Source organism: Procambarus clarkii, chromosome 34 (assembly GCF_040958095.1).
Source record: "Procambarus clarkii isolate CNS0578487 chromosome 34, FALCON_Pclarkii_2.0, whole genome shotgun sequence".
Taxonomy (NCBI): domain Eukaryota; kingdom Metazoa; phylum Arthropoda; class Malacostraca; order Decapoda; family Cambaridae; genus Procambarus; species Procambarus clarkii.
In genome coordinates this window covers 24,292,805-24,300,550 of record NC_091183.1, presented here as the reverse complement: position 1 = coordinate 24,300,550, position 7,746 = coordinate 24,292,805, and positions in this window count along the sequence as shown.

The window sequence follows — 7,746 nt, the reverse complement described above, 5'->3', positions numbered from 1 at the left end:
GGTGATTTAAACAAAATATCATCGAATTAGGCAATATTTTGCCGTTTTTCTACGTTTTTGTGAATTTTCAGTTTATTGTTATAAATTCAATATATATACGACAAAAATGATGCAAACACATATTTGATTAGAAAATAACCTTAAATACTTCATTTTCAATCAAATATTTGATTCATGGTAAAATACTGAGTAAGATATTGAAAAAGGGAGAAGTTCTGTTTTTATTGCGTATATCGACGTTTTCAGCCGATTAGAGCCGTTTTTACGTGTACATCTTCCATCGGTAATATAAACGAAAAATCAGGAATATTTTGGAGTATTTTAATGAAATCACATTGATTTTTATCATTTGTATTGGAAACAACACCTTTATATGTCTTTTCTAGGATCAAAATAACACGAAACCTCGCTTTATGATTTGAAATTAAAATGCTCAAATTTGGATTACCAAATTTGAGCATTTTAAAATACTGAGTAAGATATTGAAAAAGGGAGAAGTTCTGTTTTTATTGAGTATATCTACGTTTCAGCCAGGTGAGAGGTTTTGCGTGTACATTTTCCATCGGTAATATAAACGAAAAATCAGGAATATTTTAGAGTATTTTAATGAAAACACATTGATTTTTATCATTTGTATTAGAAACAACATCTTTATATGTTTTTTCTAGGATCTAAATAATACGAAACCTCGCTTTATGATTTGAAGTTAAAATCCTCAAATATGGCAATAGAGCGATTTTGTTTACGTTTTTTATGTCGTGTGACTTCACGCGAATATATTCGTTTTTACCAATATTTCGATACTTTTTCATGTAGTATCACGATATGTGATTTGGCCTTCAAATCTAAGAATTTCGCAAATTTTGCATTTTTAAGCAAGTTTTCTTGCATTTTGTTTTGTACTAAATATCATCGAATTTAGCAATATTTTGACGTTTATCATCCCTCTTTTCCTTTAGGTGATGCTAACAAAATATCATTGAATTAGGCAATATTTTGCCGTTTTTCCACGTTTTTGTGAATTTTCAGTTTATTGGTATTAATTCATTAAATATACGATAAAAATGATGCAAACACATAATTGATTAGAAAATATAACCTTAAATACTTCATTTTCAATCAAATACTTGATTCTTGGTAAAACACTGAGTAATATATTGAAAAGGGGAGAAGTTCTGTTTTTATTGCTTATATCGACGTTTCAGCCGGATTAGAGCCGTTTTACGTGTACATCTTCCATCGGTAATATAAACGAAAAATCAGGAATATTTTGGAGTATTTTAATGAAAACACATTGATTTTTATCATTTGCATTAGAAACAACATCTTTATATGTTTTTTTTATGATCTAAATAATACGAAACCTCGCTTTATGATTTGAAGTTAAAATCCTCAAAGTTGGTAATATATCGATTTTTTCACGTTTTCATGTAGTGTGATTTTACGTAAATATATTCATTTTTTACCAATATTTCGATAATACCTCATGGTTTCTCACGATATGTGATTTGGCCTGAAATCTGATAATTTCGCATAATATTGCAATTTTAACAAGTTTTCTTACGTTTTGTTTGTACTAAAAATCATGGAATTTAGCAATATTTTGACGTTTATGTGATTTAAACAAAATAATATCGAATTAGGCAAAATTTTGCCGTTTTTCCACGTTTTTGGAATTATCAGTTTATTGTTATTAATTCTATATATATACGATAAAAATGATGCAAACACATAATTGAATATAAATTAACATTAAATACTTCATTTTCAATCAACTATTTTGTTTCTCGTTAAAATACTGAGTAAGATATTGAAAAAGGGGAGAAGTTCTGTTTTTATTGCATATATCGACGTTTCAGCTTGATTGGAGCGGTTTTACATGTACATCTTCCATCGGTAATATAAACGAAAATCAGGAATATTTTAGAGTATTTTAATGAAAACACATTGATTTTTATCATTTGTATTGGAAACAACATCTTTATATGTCTTTTCTAGGAACAAAATTATACGAAACCTCGCTTTATGATTTGAAATTAAAATGCTCAAATTTGGTAATATAGTGATTTTTTTCACGTATTTCATGTAGTGTGACATTACGTAAATGTATTCGTTTTTACGAATATTTCGATACTACTTCATGTTTTCTCACGATATGTTATTTGGCCTTCATATCTCAGAATTTCGCAAATTTTGCATTTTTAAGCAAGTTTTATTGCGTTTTATTTTGTACTAAAAATCATTGAATTTAGCAATATTTTGACGTTTATCATCCCCTTTTCCTTTAAGTGATTTTAACAAAATATCATCGAATTAGGCAATATTTTGCTGTTTTTCCACGTTTTTGTGAATTTTCAGTTTATTCATATTATTTCATAAGATATACGATATAAATGATGCAAACACATAATTGATTAGAAAATAACCTTAAATACTTAATTTTCAATCATATGTTTGATTATCGATAAAATACTGAGTAAGAAATAGAAAAGGGGAGTAGTTCTGTTTTATTGCATATATCGACGTTTCAGCCGGAATAGAGCGGTTTTACTTGTACATCTTCCATCGGTAATATAAACATAAAAACAGGAATATTTTAGGGTATTTTAATGAAAACACATTGATTTTTATCATTTGTATTAGAAACAACATCTTTATATGTTTTTCTTGGGATCTAAATAATACGAAACCTCGCTTTATGATTGAAGTTAAAATCCTCAAAGTTGGTAATATAGCGATTTTTTTCACGTTTTTCATGTAGTGTGATTTTACGTAAATATATTCATTTTTTACCAATATTTCGATAATACTTCATGGTTTCTCACGATATTTGATTTGGCCTGAAATCTGAGAATTTCGCATAATATTGCATTTTTAAGCAAGTTTTCTTACGTTTTGTTTTGTACTAAAAATCATTGAATTTAGCAATATTTTGACGTTTATGTGATTTAAACAAATTATCATCGAATTAGGCAATATTTTGCCGTTTTTCACGTTTTTGTGAATTTTCAGTTTATTGTTAATAATTCAATATATATACGACAAAATGATGCAAACACATATTTGATTAGAAAATAACCTTAAATACTTCATTTTCAATCAAATATTTGATTCATGGTAAAATACTGAGTAAGATATTGAAAAAGGGAGAAGTTCTGTTTTTATTGCGTATATCGACGTTTCAGCCAGGTGAGAGGTTTTGCGTGTACATCTTCCATCGGTAATATCAACGAAAAATCAGGAATATTTAGAGTATTTTAATGAAAACACATTGATTTTTATCATTTGTATTAGAAACAACATCTTTATATGTTTTTTCTAGGATCTAAATAATACGAAACCTCGCTTTATGATTTGAAGTTAAAATCCTCAAATATGGCAATAGAGCGATTTTGTTTACGTTTTTTATGTCGTGTGACTTCACGCGAATATATTCGTTTTTACCAATATTTCGATACTTTTTCATGTAGTATCACGATATGTGATTTGGCCTTCATATCTAAGAATTTCGCAAATTTTGCATTTTTAAGCAAGTTTTCTTGCAATTTGTTTTGTACTAAATATCATCGAATTTAGCAATATTTTGACGTTTATCATCCCTCTTTTCCTTTAGGTGATGCTAACAAAATATCATTGAATTAGGCAATATTTTGCCGTTTTTTTCCACGTTTTGTGAATTTTCAGTTTATTGTTATAAATTCAATATATATACGACAAAAATGATGCAAACACATAATTGATTAGAAAATATAACCTTAAATACTTCATTTTCAATCAAATATTTGATTCTTGGTAAAACACTGAGTAAGATATTGAAAAGGGGAGAAGTTCTGTTTTTATTGCGTATATCGACGTTTCAGCCGGATTAGAGCCGTTTTACGTGTACATCTTCCATCGGTAATATAAACGAAAATCAGGAATATTTTGGAGTATTTTAATGAAATCACATTGATTTTTATCATTTGTATTGGAAACAACACCTTTATATGTCTTTTCTAGGATCAAAATAACACGAAACCTCGCTTTATGATTTGAAATTAAAATGCTCAAATTTGGATTACCAAATTTGAGCATTTTAAAATACTGAGTAAGATATTGAAAAAGGGAGAAGTTCTGTTTTTATTGAGTATATCGACGTTTCAGCCAGGTGAGAGGTTTTGCGTGTACATTTTCCATCGGTAATATAAACGAAAAATCAGGAATATTTTAGAGTATTTTAATGAAAACACATTGATTTTTATCATTTGTATTAGAAACAACATCTTTATATGTTTTTTCTAGGATCTAAATAATACGAAACCTCGCTTTATGATTTGAAGTTAAAATCCTCAAATATGGCAATAGAGCGATTTGTTTACGTTTTTTATGTCGTGTGACTTCACGCGAATATATTCGTTTTTACCAATATTTCGATACTTTTTCATGTAGTATCACGATATGTGATTTGGCCTTCAAATCTAAGAATTTCGCAAATTTTGCATTTTTAAGCAAGTTTTCTTGCATTTTGTTTTGTACTAAATATCATCGAATTTAGCAATATTTTGACGTTTATCATCCCTCTTTTCCTTTAGGTGATGCTAACAAAATATCATTGAATTAGGCAATATTTTGCCGTTTTTCCACGTTTTTGTGAATTTTCAGTTTATTGGTATTAATTCATTAAATATACGATAAAATGATGCAAACACATAATTGATTAGAAAATATAACCTTAAATACTTCATTTTCAATCAAATACTTGATTCTTGGTAAAACACTGAGTAATATATTGAAAAGGGGAGAAGTTCTGTTTTTATTGCTTATATCGACGTTCAGCCGGATTAGAGCCGTTTTACGTGTACATCTTCCATCGGTAATATAAACGAAAAATCAGGAATATTTTGGAGTATTTTAATGAAAACACATTGATTTTTATCATTTGCATTAGAAACAACATCTTTATATGTTTTTTTTATGATCTAAATAATACGAAACCTCGCTTTATGATTTGAAGTTAAAATCCTCAAAGTTGGTAATATATCGATTTTTTCACGTTTTTCATGTAGTGTGATTTTACGTAAATATATTCATTTTTTACCAATATTTCGATAATACCTCATGGTTTCTCACGATATGTGATTTGGCCTGAAATCTGATAATTTCGCATAATATTGCAATTTTAACAAGTTTTCTTACGTTTTGTTTGTACTAAAAATCATGGAATTTAGCAATATTTTGACGTTTATGTGATTTAAACAAAATAATATCGAATTAGGCAAATTTTGCCGTTTTTCCACGTTTTTGGAATTATCAGTTTATTGTTATTAATTCTATATATATACGATAAAAATGATGCAAACACATAATTGAATATAAATTAACATTAAATACTTCATTTTCAATCAACTATTTGTTTCTCGTTAAAATACTGAGTAAGATATTGAAAAGGGGAGAAGTTCTGTTTTTATTGCATATATCGACGTTTCAGCTTGATTGGAGCGGTTTTACATGTACATCTTCCATCGGTAATATAAACGAAAAATCAGGAATATTTTAGAGTATTTTAATGAAAACACATTGATTTTTATCATTTGTATTGGAAACAACATCTTTATATGTCTTTTCTAGGAACAAAATTATACGAAACCTCGCTTTATGATTTGAAATTAAAATGCTCAAATTTGGTAATATAGTGATTTTTTTCACGTATTTCATGTAGTGTGACATTACGTAAATGTATTCGTTTTACGAATATTTCGATACTACTTCATGTTTTCTCACGATATGTTATTTGGCCTTCATATCTCAGAATTTCGCAAATTTTGCATTTTTAAGCAAGTTTTATTGCGTTTTATTTTGTTCTAAAAATCATTGAATTTAGCAATATTTTGACGTTTATCATCCCCTTTTCCTTTAAGTGATTTTAACAAAATATCATCGAATTAGGCAATATTTTGCTGTTTTTCCACGTTTTTGTGAATTTTCAGTTTATTCATATTATTTCATAAGATATACGATATAAATGATGCAAACACATAATTGATTAGAAAATAACCTTAAATACTTCATTTTCAATCATATGTTTGATTATCGATAAAATACTGAGTAAGAAATAGAAAAGGGGAGTAGTTCTGTTTTTATTGCATATATCGACGTTTCAGCCGGATTAGAGCGGTTTTACTTGTACATCTTCCATCGGTAATATAAACATAAAAACAGGAATATTTTAGGGTATTTTAATGAAAACACATTGATTTTTATCATTTGTATTAGAAACAACATCTTTATATGTTTTTCTTGGGATCTAAATAATACGAAACCTCGCTTTATGATTTGAAGTTAAAATCCTCAAAGTTGGTAATATAGCGATTTTTTTCACGTTTTTCATGTAGTGTGATTTTACGTAAATATATTCATTTTTTACCAATATTTCGATAATACTTCATGGTTTCTCACGATATTTGATTTGGCCTGAAATCTGAGAATTTCGCATAATATTGCATTTTTAAGCAAGTTTTCTTACGTTTTGTTTTGTACTAAAAATCATTGAATTTAGCAATATTTTGACGTTTATGTGATTTAAACAAATTATCATCGAATTAGGCAATATTTTGCCGTTTTTTCCACGTTTTTGTGAATTTTCAGTTTATTGTTAATAATTCATTATATATACGATAAAAATGATGCAAACACATAATTGAATATAAATTAACATTAAATACTTAATTTTCAATCAACTATTTGTTTCTCGTTAAAATACTGAGTAAGATATTGAAAAGGGGAGAAGTTCTGTTTTTATTGCATATATCGACGTTTTAGCTTGATTGGAGCGGTTTTACATGTTCATCTTCCATCGGTAATATAAACGAAAAATCAGGAATATTTTAGAGTATTTTAATGAAAACACATTGATTTTTATCATTTGTATTAGAAACAACATCTTTAAATGTCTTTTCTAGGAGCTAAATAATACGAAACCTCGCTTTATAATTTGAAGTTAAAATCCTCAAATATGGCAATAGAGCGATTTTGTTTACGTTTTTTATGTCGTGTGACTTCACGCGAATATATTCGTTTTTACCAATATTTCGATACTTTTTCATGTAGTATCACGATATGTGATTTGGCCTTCAAATCTCAGAATTTCGCAAATTTTGCATTTTTAAGCAAGTTTTTTTGCATTTTGTTTTGTACTAAATATCATCGAATTTAGCAATATTTTGACGTTTATCATCCCCCTTTTCCTTTAGGTGATGCTACCAAATTATCATCGAATTTAGCAGTATTTTGACGTTTATCATCCCCCTTTTCCTTTAGGTGATTTAAACATAATATCATCGAATTAGGCAATATTTTGCCGTTTTTCTACGTTTTTGTGAATTTTCAGTTTATTGTTATAAATTCAATATATATACGATAAAAATGATGCAAACACATAATTGATTAGAAAATAACCTTAAATGCTTCATTTTCAATCAAATATTTGATTCACGGTAAAATACTGAGTAAGATATTGAAAAAGGGAGAAGTTCTGTTTTTATTGCGTATATCGACGTTTCAGCCAGGTTAGAGAGGTTTTGCGTGTACATTTTCCATCGGTAATATAAACGAAAAATCAAGAATATTTTAGAGTATTTTAATGAAAACACATTGATTTTTATCATTTGTATTAGAAACAACATCTTTATATGTTTTTTCTAGGATCTAAATAATACGAAACCTCGCTTTATGATTTGAAGTTAAAATCCTCAAATATGGCAATAGAGC